The sequence below is a fragment of the Canis lupus genome, chromosome 13, assembly GCF_048164855.1.
Source record: "Canis lupus baileyi chromosome 13, mCanLup2.hap1, whole genome shotgun sequence".
In the NCBI taxonomy this organism is placed as follows: domain Eukaryota; kingdom Metazoa; phylum Chordata; class Mammalia; order Carnivora; family Canidae; genus Canis; species Canis lupus.
The window spans coordinates 30,317,963-30,331,621 of record NC_132850.1 but is presented as its reverse complement, the minus strand read 5'-3'; the positions used below and the strand labels follow the sequence as shown (position 1 = coordinate 30,331,621).

Below are 13,659 nucleotides of genomic sequence, written 5' to 3'. Positions count from 1 at the left end.
AAGGATATAGAACAAAAAGTGCCTGGGTGGTTCAGTCAGCTAAGCATCCAACTCTTGATTTTGACTCAGGTCATGATCTCAAGTTTGTGAGATCAAGCCCTGCATTGGGCTCTGCACTCAGTGGGGAGTCTGCTTGAGATTCTCTCCTTCCCTCTCTCTCTGCCCCTCTCCCCACTTAAATAAATAAATAAATCTTAAAAAAACCCATATTTCCTATTGTTGCAGGATGGTATTTTTGAAAAGAAATCCAAAGTGTAATCCTGTTATGTGGTTAAGTTTTAACACAAATTTAATTCACATTCTCAAAAAGTATCTTCTGATATATTTAGGGGATCAATTAGGAGGGAATGGGACACTGAAAATTAAGTCAAGGATTTATAATAGATTACAATGAAACGGGTTACCTTGAACCCATAAAGTCTATTAAACTCTCTTGTCCAGTAAAAATAGCCTTTCCTCCCTGGCTGGAGAATTTATTTTCTTGTTCAATTAAAATGTTCAATTAAATGTTCTTGATCAATTAAAATGGTTTTCCCTGTTATAGTTGCCTTGTAGGAGATTGTTGATCCTTTTAAGGATTTACCTCTACCACCTCTCATTGCTTCTAGACCTATGGCAGGCTCCTGTGAACAACGTGAACAATGAGGAGGTGTCGTAAATACCAAAAGATGTGCTAGATTTAGACAGTTTACATCAACAAAGGCCTGAGGAATGTGTATGAGAATGAAAGCAATGTACTATTTAATTTGGCATAAGTTGACATGGATTCACTAAGCAGAGATTCTGGATTCAGTGTGTTAGTGTGAATATCTAGGAGTGGTTTTAAGAGCTTGTTTTGTTGACTGATATCTGGACCTCAAATTGGACTATACCAAAATGTACTTAAAATACCAGAAATTCCTTGGAATAATGTAGAGGAAAGTGTCAAAAGGTTTACAGAAATCAGAGTGCTACAGTGGATTTCTATAAGATATGCTCACCAACTCCTTAAGTGTATTCTTTGGGACAGTCAGGTGGACTTGATGCTCTTCGACTTTGAGGAATATATTGATGAAGGGAGCCCTGACATCTTTGATACCCCTTGACACTTTGTATGTAACTATTGATCTGGCTAATGCTTCTTTCTCTATACCTGTTAGCAAAGAACAGTAGTTGACTTTCAGCTGTCAAGGACAGTAAACACTTTCACTGTCCTACCTCAGGCCTATTTTAATTATTTAGCTCTCTGTCATAATCTAGTATACTGGGAACTTGATTGCTTCTCTATTCAACTATCTATTACTTTGGTGTCCTGAATTGATGATATTCTGTTTGGACCTGGTAGACAGGTAATCACAATTATTCTATACTCCTTGGTAAGACTAAATGTGACAGTAAAGTGGGAAGTAAATCTCATAGGAATTCATGGCCTGCAGCTTTGGTAAAATTTTTAGAGGTCCAGTGGTTTAGGGCATGTTAAAATATCCCATTGAAGATAAAGGACAAATGTTGCATCTAGCTCTTGCTACCACTAATAGGTACAAGGCATACAATGTTCAATATAGTAGTTTTTAAATTTACTATTATATTAATAGAATTTCTTCATATTCCTAAGAATATGATAGTGATATTACATTGTATAGATGTATTACAGTTACTTAATGACTTGATGAATTACTTATGCTGTTTTGTCTCCTAAAAATAACTGAATGGACATATAAGTATTAAGTTAAAAAAAATCGATTCACCTTTCGGAATCACTTTTCACAGGACACCTGATTGAGCACCTGTCTTTGGCTCAGGGCTTGATCCCAGGGTCCTAGGATGGAGTCTTGCATCAGGCTCCCCATGGGGAGCCTGGTTCTCCCTCCCTCTACCTATCTTTCTGCCCCTCTCTCTCTGTGTCTCTGATGAATAAATAAATACAATCTAAAAAAAAAAATCACTCTTTACTAGGCCAGATAACCCCTACATAAATTCTCAGAGTATCACATGTCTCATTTCCCTTCTTGACTTTTGCTTTTCTAAGCTTGGTAGGACATTTTTTTCTTAATATTTTATTTTTAAGAAATCTCTACACACAATGTGGGGCTAAAAATCACGGTCTGGAGATCAGGAGTCACATGTTCCACTGACTGAGCCAGCCAGGTGCCCCTGGTAGGTCATTCTAATTCTAAATCTTAAGGACATTTTAATGTTAACATTTAATAACATCTGTTATTGCTAAAAATGAAGATGCTGATAAAATTTTATTTTAAGAGTATATTATAGAAAATATACAGAATTTTAAAATTTTATTTAAAGATGTTATTTATTTATTCATGAGAAACACAGAGAGAGGCAGAGACACAGGCAGAGGGAGTAGCAGGCTCCCTGCAGGGAGCCCGATGTGGGACTCAATCCCAGGACCCCAGGATCATGCCCTGAGCTGAAGGCAGACACTCAACTGCTGAGCCACCCAGGCGTCAATAAATACAGAATTTATATTGATGTTGTCAATAATATGATGTGGAACACAATGGAATGTGATTGGATTATCATTTCAGATCAAAATCGAATAAAATCTGGAACATCTTTATCACATTTATGTCATCTTTTGTGTATCCTGGATAATGGAATAATAAATGTGCCTAAATAAGTGATAGAATAAATACCGTGGTCAGTTATTATAGCCACATTTTCAAGAAATACTAGAGCTTAATTACCCATTTCCTAAAATTGTTATATTTTCTGCTTACAACTGCTTGGCATAGAGCAAAAAGATTCTTCTGTCTTTGAAAAGAAATCAAAGAATTCACATCAGGCATTCAAAACTTGAGAACCTGCCGTGAGAGAATCACATCAACTTAATAAGAAAATATCCTCTGACAAGTAAGATTTCACCCACACAACTGAATGATCATGACAGGCTGTGATCAATAATACCAAATGTCCCTCGGACTGTTTCTTATCCATTGTTCTATTTCTGAAAAAAGATTTATAGTTCAGAATTCATTGACTTCAAAAGCAGATATGAGGATCTTGATGAAGAGACAAGAGATGGGCTTAGTTATATTCTAGGGCATTAATACCTAAGTATAATCCTTTATATTTGAATTTGACATTTGCTTGGGCATTATATGTATTTAACTAGCATATATCAGATAGATAATTACTATAGGTTTTCTATGATTGTTATTCATGTAATGAGTACTGCAAATTTGTAGTGCAAAAAATCAAAGAAAAAACTGTAGAATCTGAAACACACTGGTTTTGGAGACCATGCACTATCAGTCCTGACTTAAAAAAAAAATATCATTGGCATAAGATAAACTTACATCACCGCCTATAAAAAATACTAAACTACACCAATATTAATGATCTGTAATAGCTCTATGAATGGAGAACAGCAGGGAAAATACAATCAAAAGATATAGTATCATAATAAATTACATTAAGTCACATCAAGATTTCAGTCACCATGATATTGGTTTCATATGGAATCATAATTAATTCATGTTCGGTCTCTTCTGTGCACAGAGAAAAGTACATAAACAAGAGGAGTTTTCATTCACAACTCCTCTTCTGCCAAATTCCAAATGAAATGAAACCAAAGCAAGCACACTACAAAATTTGATTCAAAGGAAACCTCAGACACTGAAGCCATTAAGCACACATTTCCTAAATAAAAAATGAGTTGTCTGCAAGCTGTCTTGACACGGTCTGCAAAGTCTCACTGCATAAAACAGCAGCTCAGCAGATTGTCAGAGAGCTCCTGAGATAAACAAAAACCAAATCAAACTTCCCCCTTCCTGCCTCTCCACCATTTCAGCTTCATCTTGACAGAAGAAAAATGCTCCTCTACTCTCTAAGACACATCCCCAAATATCACTACCCAGGATGTAGGCATTGCCTTTGATTTGGAATAGGTTTTCAAAAAGCTGGGAAATAATGCACTGATTGTATGCAAAAGATGCGTGATTAATGATTCATTTAGGAGTTTAAAAATTAATTACTTGTATTAGATTTATCAACTCCTGGCAATTAAAACTCAAATTTCAGAAAAAAATTTAGAGTGATTGTAGTTGTTAAGAGCAAAGAATCTGGAATTGAACAGTTGGATTTGAAAACTTACATATATTATCTTCCTCTTTAGACAATATACTTCACCTGCCTAGGTCTAGCTTCTTTATCCTCAGTAGGAATAATGATGATCTTTACCTCACAGAATGATCTTAAGAGTTAAAATTAGTTAATATATAGTATTTTAGAACAACAGTTCATGCCATGTAGTAAATTTTAGATCTTCTAACTCAAGCATGGTAATTATTATAATATTAATTATTATAGTTTTACTTTTTAAAGAATTCCTAGGTGTTTTCAGTAACCTGTATCCCCTGCCACTATAGAGTTATCTGAGTATCATTTAGCCATGCTGTATCATTAGGATATTTTCTAAATCCCTTTCTGGATGTTTAGGTCTATGGTAAACAATTGCATGTATTCAGAGAGAAGAGATGGGATGGAAAGTGAGCAGCAGTTGGTACCCCTAGCTTTTAAAAAGTGCTAGAAATAAAAACTCTATGTTTCTCTCTCTTAAGACTATTCATTGGAAAAACTGAAGTTAGCAGATTGTTTCATATTTTCTTCTGTGATTGCTGCTCTTTGCTATACCCTTGCAACCAAGGTCTGAGAGGTGCTCCTATCTTCATAGAGCCTGTTATGATGGGTTCAGCATTTTGACACAATGGTTCTGCATCTTCCTCTTATTCTTTTTTTTTTTTAATTTTACTTTTATTTATTCATGAGAAACACACACACACAGAAGGAGAGACACAGGCAGAGGAAGAAGCAGGCTCCATGCAGGGAGCCTGATGTGGAACTCTATCCTGGGACTCCCGGATCACACCCTGAGCTGAAGGCAGGGGTTAAACCACTGAGCCATCCAGGTGTCCCTCTTCCTCTTATTCTTCAATTCATTTGCTACTGTCCTATTCCCAACAGAACATGCCCAAGTTCCATGTCTCTCAAAATCTTGTCCTCTCTTAGAGAATGCTGGAATATAATGTGTTTGTAAAAAAATAAAAATAAAAATAATCCATACTGGAACATTAACTAACTAATATGTTATCACTTCCAAATATTGCCTTGAACTCTCTCTTTTTGTTTTGGTTGTCTCTTACAGATAAGTAACACATATTCACTCATTTTTTTAATATTCATTTTTGCATCAATTTTAAGGTTCATACGTAATAGGTAATGCTTTATCATATACCTTTTGCATAAATATCTGAGTTTAGATTAGATGTTGCTTGGAATATTATATTAATTCTCAAACCTGTATGTTTAATGTCTATTGTAGGAATAAGAAAGACCTGGCTGATTCTTATATATTTTAAGATGAAGTTGTCTTAATTGGATCAGCATTTCCCAATTCATGATTGGTGGTCCTTGAGAAGACCAATGATAAAAAGATATTGTTGCCAAATTAAGTTGAGACACACTTCTTACTCCACAATACTTTTAAAGATTCATGATATACGTTATCATATTAAACATCATGAGAAGTTTCATTAGAAACAAGCACATTTAACTTTATTTTAATCTAACATTTCTAAGTATCCTCCAACATACTATGAAACAAGTGTTGCTTGTAATATCCTTTGAAAAAGGCTGTTTTAGATGAAAAGTAGTGGAGTATATTCAGATGATTCAAGTGATTATGTTTACAGAAGATGTTGCTGTAAATGAAAAACAGCCATGAAACTAGAATTAGATTATCCTATAAATTGTTTAAAAATATTTGAACTAACCATTTATCAAACTTTCCTTCTTCTAACTTGCACACTCTATAAATAGGCAGATTTTTATTTTAATAAGTGATAAATGAGAGTGAATTAAGATCCACACACTAAGAGAATGGCAAATGGCTCATAGCACAGCCTCTATGTAGCTAACTGCATGAAGTGAGAAAATTAGGTTGTCTTATTCTGTGGACTGTACAGTAGTTCATGCTGTGCTGGGAATTAGCTTAAATTAAATCTAGATCACAAAAAGCTTTATATGCTATTAGCAAAACTGTAGTTATCAATCCTTTCTCTAATGAGAAGTCAGAATAATTGAAACTGAACTGGACTAACGTATCTCCAACTCTTAGTGCAATCGGTGAACACAGAAGCAGAAAGTCTACAATGACTATTTTTATTGTTTAGCAACTCTGCCAATTGTGCATTATGTTGGGGAAAAAATGGGATTCTATTAAATGCTTTAGTTCCCCATTAGATGCTAAAAGAATGTTAATTTACCTTCTTTTTATTCAGGGTCACAATTACTCTGAGCCTGAATCAAACGGGAACAAGTTGTCCCCACATACCAATACCTACTGGAAAAACTTCTAATACTTCCTCTCATTCCCCTCCCAGAATATTTAAGGGCACGACATCCTTAAATGGAATAACATAATCATACCAACTAAACAAGTTTTTGCATTTCCCCATGTAATAATTTCCCAGTTTTTACATGTCTCCTCATGTCAGAAATGACAGGTAGAAATGTGCTTCTAATGTATTCTTTAATTTGCTACCTTAGAATGCTCATCTGGTGTTAAGATTCATCCCAGTCTCCCATTTTTTGGACATTAAACATTTTTTTAAAGGTATTTGTGAGTTGGTAGTTTTAGAGTTTTGAGGAACACAATTTCATTTGAAGTTTAAAATTCTTGAGATGAAGGAGATATCCAGGCATAAGAGATATAAGGAAAGTATTATTATTCAAGGTCCAGAAATTCATATAAGCTTGCTCTATTACCTTGAAATAACCAATTAACACCTAAACATATTCCTTCTAAGATAAAATAGGTTAATGATAAAATGTCATCCCCTTCCTTTTAAAAAACCTTTCACTTTAAATCCTTCATATAATGTCAACTCAGTTTCTTAAGCTTCCAAGTAATATTGTCATGAGAAGTGATGTAGAAGTGTGTATATTTTCCCAAGCAATAAGATGGGTAAACTGAGTGATAGAACTTTAAGAACAAATGAAACTAGTCCAACAAAATTAAGATCATGATGGAAAGATATACTTAGGCGAAATGCCAAAGAAACACTTGGAATTAAAGGGCTGAAGAAATCGGCCAAGAAATCAGTAATGGATTAGCTTTGAGCCAGTGCACGCCAGATGGGAACCATACGGCACGTTATACTTACAGATATTTTCTTGAGCTAGATTTGTAGACTTCTAAATCAGTTATTTTCTTTAATGCTATTATATCTGTCATATAAAATAGTTATAAGGAATAAGAAAGATTATTATGACTCCTATCTTCCTATATGTAATGGCAACTGCCTATATAAAAGTTTTTTTTTTTTTAAAGAAAAATCCCCATATTTCCCACAAAACCATGCATGTAGGTCAAAGAGAAGAGCAAGTAAGGTACCTGTGGTTGATACCTAAGGTGTAATTAGAACACTAAGGCTATTCAAATCTCAAATTATCTATAGGTAGTAAAATAAACATACAAATTCAGTGGCTTAATTCTCAAAACACATGAATGTGAAGGAATCAGTCAAAGATTGAGCAGAAAGTAGGAAAAGTAGATAGGGACCTAAAAGTGGTAAACACTGATAAAATCACAAACAGTAATGGAGTCAACACCTTGAGTAGAGTGGAGTGTGGAGAATGAACAGGTCAGAGACCTTATTGGTAGGAGCTCTGGCTACTGGAGGATAAAATTGAAAAGAAATCGAAGTGCATAGAACCAATAGTGGAAGTTTAGGAAAACACCAGTTTCTAGGGTAGAATGGAGACTTTCAGTAGGGAAGCATACTTTGGAATCTTGGTGAAAGAAAAGAAGGGTGCAAGCGGTCAGAGTTGAAGATTCTACAGAAATTAAAAGACCTGCACAATCAGATAAAATACTAGCCATTCTGACTCTCAGTACCTGCCAAAATAAATAGCACTGTCAATTAAAGAAACTTCACTATAGTAACAGAAGATGATTTTGAACTAAAAATTCTAGTAAACAATCCAAACTTTCAACATTGGCTTAGATAATCCTATTACTTTTGAGTATGAAAATATGAGATGAATAGAGCTGAACAAAACAGAACACTGCATGCAATATCCATATAAAGCTAGTATAAAAAGAAAATTAAAAATGAAAATGGTGTATTTGGTTCTGGCTACCATAATAAAATAGCATAGACTGATGGCTGAAACAATAGAAATTTTCTTATTACTGTTCTGAAGGCTGCAAGCCTGATCAGTGTGCCAGAATAATCAGGTACTGGTGGGGCTCTTTTCCTGGCTTGCAGATGGCCACCTTCTTGAATGTGCTCACATAACTTTTCCTTGGTGTGTGTTTATGGAAAATAAGGGAGAAATCTTTCTCTTTTTCTTCTTATGAGGCCACCAGCCCTATTGGATTAGACTCCACTTTTATGAACCCATTCAACCTTAATTGCCTGCTGAAACCCTTTTCTCCAAATACAGTTATATTGGAGATTAAACATCAACATATGGATTTTGGAGAGACGTTATTCGGTCTCTAGCAAGTGGAGATTTTTTTAGATGCCTCATAGTCTTTCTTCAAAACCAACAATGAAGCAGAAGAACAGTTAACATTCAATCTTCATTAAACAGCCTAAACAAGTGTCTGCAGGTATGAACAAGCACATCACATTAGAAATACAAAATATGGAGGGATCCCTGGGTGGTGCAGCGGTTTGGCGCCTGCCTTTGGCCCAGGGCGGATCCTGGAGACCCGGGATCGAATCCCATGTCGGGCTCCCGGTGCATGGAGCCTGCTTCTCCCTCTGCCTTTCTCTCTCTCTGTGTGATTATCATAAAAAATTAAAAAAATATTTAAAAAAAAATACAAAATATGGAAATAAAAGTGGACAAATACCAGGAATATATGAAATGAGAGTCAATTAGAAAGAAATAGAAGAAGGCAAAATCATCTCAGAAATAAAAACAAAAGAGAAATCATTTCAGAATAATTTATGATAAGCTCAAGGTAAAATTGGTTTGAAAATTTTATAAGGCTTAATGAGGAATTAAATAAAAATTGAACACTGAATATATTTCATTGCAGCTTTAAGACTAAAAGATGGAGACAAGGATGGAAGAAGCACATGTAATTACAAAGCAGAGATAAGGTAACAAAAAATGGGAGAAGGGTGAAATAAAATGTTGAATAAGCTTATTGCTTGTCACATAAGTATTAGGGGTATAATTATATTTGACAAATCAAATAGTTGAAGCCTAAGTAAGGAAACAAAGTAATAAGAACATTTAAAAAGTATTAGCATATTAGAAATTTGTTGAAAGTAAATCTTAAAAGTTCTCATCATAAGAACAAAATTTGTAATTATGTGTGGTGAAGGATATTAACTAGATTTATTATGGTGATCATTTCACAATATATAAAAATATAGAATTATTGCATTGTACAAGTGAACTTAATATATTTTGTGCCAAATATATCTCAATTTAAAAAAAGTATTAGCATAAAGATAACCAGTAAGGACAAAAATACAAACCTTCCTGTACATCATAGGAAATACAAAAGAAGAGCAAAATAGACTATAGCATATAGACAAAAAGCCATAATTTATATAATGCACAGTAAATATATTAACAGTAATATGAAGCTATATAATATAAGTGGTCTTTTTTTTTTTTAAATTTTTTTATTTATTTATGACAGTCAGAGAGCGAGAGAGAGAGAGAGAGAGAGAGAGAGAGGCAGAGACACAGAAGGAGGGAGAAGCAGGCTCCATGCACCGGGAGCCCGACGTGGGATTCGATCCCAGGTCCCTAGGATCGCGCCCTGGGCCAAAGGCAGAAGCTAAACCGCTGAGCCACCCAGGGATCCCCTATAAGTGGTCTTAAGACACTTAGTAAAAGAAAGATTTTTCAGAATGCTCATTATGAAAATCCAACTGTATCCTGACTATAAGAGGTGCCTGCAACAAGTGATTGAAAACAATTACAATAAAAAATAGATAAAATGAAAAAAAAATAGATAAAATTTTATCAGAGAAATGCAAACAATGAAAAGATAGTGGTTTTAATCCTTCCCTACATTGGAAAAGTAGATATCAGGTTAAAAGCCATAAAATAATGGAAAATAATGTACTTAAATTTGAAGGCCAAAATTTATAATAGTGAACATATATCAAGTAATAACAGTATTTGCCTTTAAAAACATATATGGAATGATTTCTAGGATACATTAAGTGAATATATATCAAGTAATATAGCATTTGCCTTTAAAAACAGATATGGGATGACTTCTAGGATACATTATTAAGTGAAGAAAATGGGGTACAAAATAGCAAATACAGCATGTTGTCTTTTTTATGAAACAAGAGGAAATAGATGCGTGTGTGCATATATATCTATGTGTATGTATATGCTTGTTTTTAAAAAAAAATCTCAGAGAAAGGAAAGAATAAAAGAGAAACTGATCAATTTGTGAGAATTGATCGGAAGGTACAATAGAAATGAAATATATCTTGTATACATTTATATGTAATATATTTAATGTATTTACATATTTATGTCTAATATCTATTTATATTTTGTATATTTTGACTTGACTTTGAAATATGTAATTATTTATATAAAAAATTGAAAAATAAAGATGAAAGAAAAATTATATAATTAATTACAGCAGATACAAATGAAGGCAAGTGTGTATCAAACTGATAACATAGCCATATAGGAGAAGGGGTTATTTAGAGAACTTTTGAACAGGGTTCTCTGAATACCCTTTGTGAGTGATAGATGTGGGTAAAAAAGAATTAAAAGAAAAACAACCACCTTGTACTTCATTTAGTAGGTTTGTTCCTAGTGATATTGGTTCAATAGTTCTGAAATTATTTTGTGTGTCCTGAGGGATAAAGCAGATGAGTAAATATATTGATGCTGTTGGGAAACAGGGTTCTTTTTGTGGGAAAAATATAAGTAAAATCCACACATAAAGAGAAACCTCGTGGGTTATAAATATGTGTATATTTCTTATCACTCTTCATGGAACTGAGCCAGAATCAAAGACCAGTCATTGGCAATGAAAACATATAGTCCTAGATCTTGGTTTCTAAACAATATTTCACATTAAAATAAACCAGGGTTCTAGGGAAAAATGGGTGAATCTGGGTTTCTAAAAAGGAAAATGGTAATGTGAACCCAGAATATTTTGATGTACCAGAAAGCTAGAAATCAATAAAATGTTGCTGACAAAATACCATGGGAACAAAATTCTGTTTAAATTAGAGTAGGAGCAGGCTTGGAGGACTTCACATGGCTAAACTTGGGACAATTATAATGCTAAAAATGATGGTATTGATGCATTATTAAAAATTGATTTTAAAAAAGTCCATGTACTATTAGTGATGAAAAAGGGACAAAAATATATTAAGAACTTTTATGAATAAATCAAGCTAACTGTATACTAATCAGAGTTGAAAAGTAAGATATGCCTCACTTCCTTTAAGATTAAAATTTTGGAAAACTCAATAATCAAATCAGGTCAGTCATTTACTAATTATCAAAACTAACAATGAGTGCTTAGTCATTTACTAATTATCAAAACTAACAATAAGTGCAGTTTCAGCACTATTCTAAGCACTTTTACATGTTTTATCTTATTTAATTTTCTTAATGCCTGAGAGGTTAGCTTTATTTTATGGACAGCAAAATTTATTTGGAGAGTTAAAAAGTTAAAAGAAAAAAAAGCAACTAGCCCAGGGTTACAAGAAAGAGCCAAGATTTTGACATAGATCAATATATTTCTGAAGTTTACATCACTGTTTTTTGATCTGCCATTTGTCCCACTTAATAGTTTTAAAAGACCTTCTAAGTTACCAGATCTTTAGTTATCACAGCATTCTATGAGCTAGTCAAATTGTAGACTATTTATTACCTTTGTTTTGCAAGTGAAGATGTTGAGACTTACAAATGTCTCGATGTAAATTATGGTATAGCCAGAACTTGGATTTAAGCATTTTGAATCCTACTCATTCTTTTTTTCATAGTAGTGTACTGCCAAGAAGCTACTATCTGGGGAGGTTTTGAAAAAATGAAATCTTTCCTGATGAATAAAGGTTGCTTTTATATGGGTTTTCAGGAAGAAATACTGAAGAACTTTTAGAGACTATAGTAGCCGGCTAATGGTTCCCAAAAGTTGAATAGATACATTGGAATTCCCAAAACCTCTGAGTATGTTAGGTTGCATGGCAAAGGGCAATTAAAGTTGAAGACAGAATTGAGATGGTTATTCCGCTGATATTAAAATAAGGAGATTTTCCCAGTGAGCCCAATGAAATCACAAGAGTCCTTAAAAAACTGGAGAGAGAGACATAAAAGTCAGAGTCAGAGATTGATATGGATGATGAAAGCAAGGTTGAAGTGGAAAGGACTTTCTGGCTTTAGAGATGTTCAAAAGGGGTCATGAGTCAAGGAATATGGGTCTCTAGAAGCTAGAAAAGACAAGGAAAGAAATTGTTCTCCAGAGCTTTCAGAAGGATTCCTTCTAATACTTTGATTTTTAGTTAGGGAGATCCTGCATTAGTTTTTAAACCTCTAGAATTGTAAGATAATAAACTGGTATTGTTTTTAGCCACTAAGTTTGTAGTAATTTGTTATAGCAGCAATATAGAAACCAAAGATTTGAACAGGAAGAAAGTAGGTTGATAAACAGTAGTGGGTTATTTTTGAGTCAGTCCTCATGAGATGGAAATGGATGGATATACTGATACCATCAATTCTGAGAAGCCTAGAAAGTTATAACATGTTTGAGGTTAGAAGTTACGATATCTGACTGGGGAATTATAAAACATATCTAGGCTAGGAAGGATCATAACTCTTCCTCAGTTTCAATAACTTTCTCATTTGCTCTCTCATCTTTGGAGAAGAATCAAAGCCTTTGTAAAGAAATGTTATTGTGTTGAGAAAGGAACATGGGAACAAAATTCTGTTTAAATTAAAATGAACTGAGAGAAATTTTAAACAGGTGCATAGAAGAGCAAGGGGCTTTGTCTCATCTCACCATTTCTTGTCAGCCCATCTGACCCTGCTGCGCCTAAGGGGTCAAAGAAGACTGTTTAGCATTCTCTTTTGTGAATCTATTTGAAAGAGAGTAAGAACAAATGCATGCTGTGCCCAAAATTTCACTAAATCTTTTTAGGGAAATTTCAGAGGCCTATGCACAAGTGAAATGGAGAAATGTTATGATCATTCCTTTGCAGATTGCCAGGTAAGATTACAGTAGGCTAACCTGCATGGTTTCAGTATAACTGAAGAGAATTACTTGAAAATGAGTAGATGATTGATTCAAGTCTCTCATTTCACTTTCAGGTTACATCCTTCAACATATATATTTTCCTACTGTAAAATCTTTCTGTTAAGGGGCTATCGGTCTGCAGAAAACTGACATTTTGGATACGATCATTTTTAATATTGACATATGGTCATAATGTATTTCCATTTTCCATTTGGAAGTATATATAAAGGGTTAGTTTCTCTAAAGTTGGAAAAATTACAGTATTTTAGTCATACTTCCATCTAGACATTATTCTCTTTGGGAAAGTTCTTGGACTACTAAACTCTAATTATGGCAATGACTGAATCTATAATGATGCAGTATTGCCATAATGTGGATCCAACAGAGACATTAAGGCAAATGAAACATTTAGT

The 13,659-nt window shown here is 33.9% G+C and overlaps 1 long non-coding RNA gene across 1 annotated transcript in view; it reads left to right on the top strand.

Moving 5' to 3' along the window:
- LOC140602188 (uncharacterized) overlaps nt 1-13,659 on the top strand; it is a 130,697-nt gene that overhangs the window by 93,353 nt on the left and 23,685 nt on the right. Inside the window, exon 4 of the long non-coding RNA XR_012005157.1 lies at nt 9,053-9,116. This is a non-coding gene — a long non-coding RNA (uncharacterized lncRNA). The remainder of the gene's footprint in view (nt 1-9,052; nt 9,117-13,659) is intronic.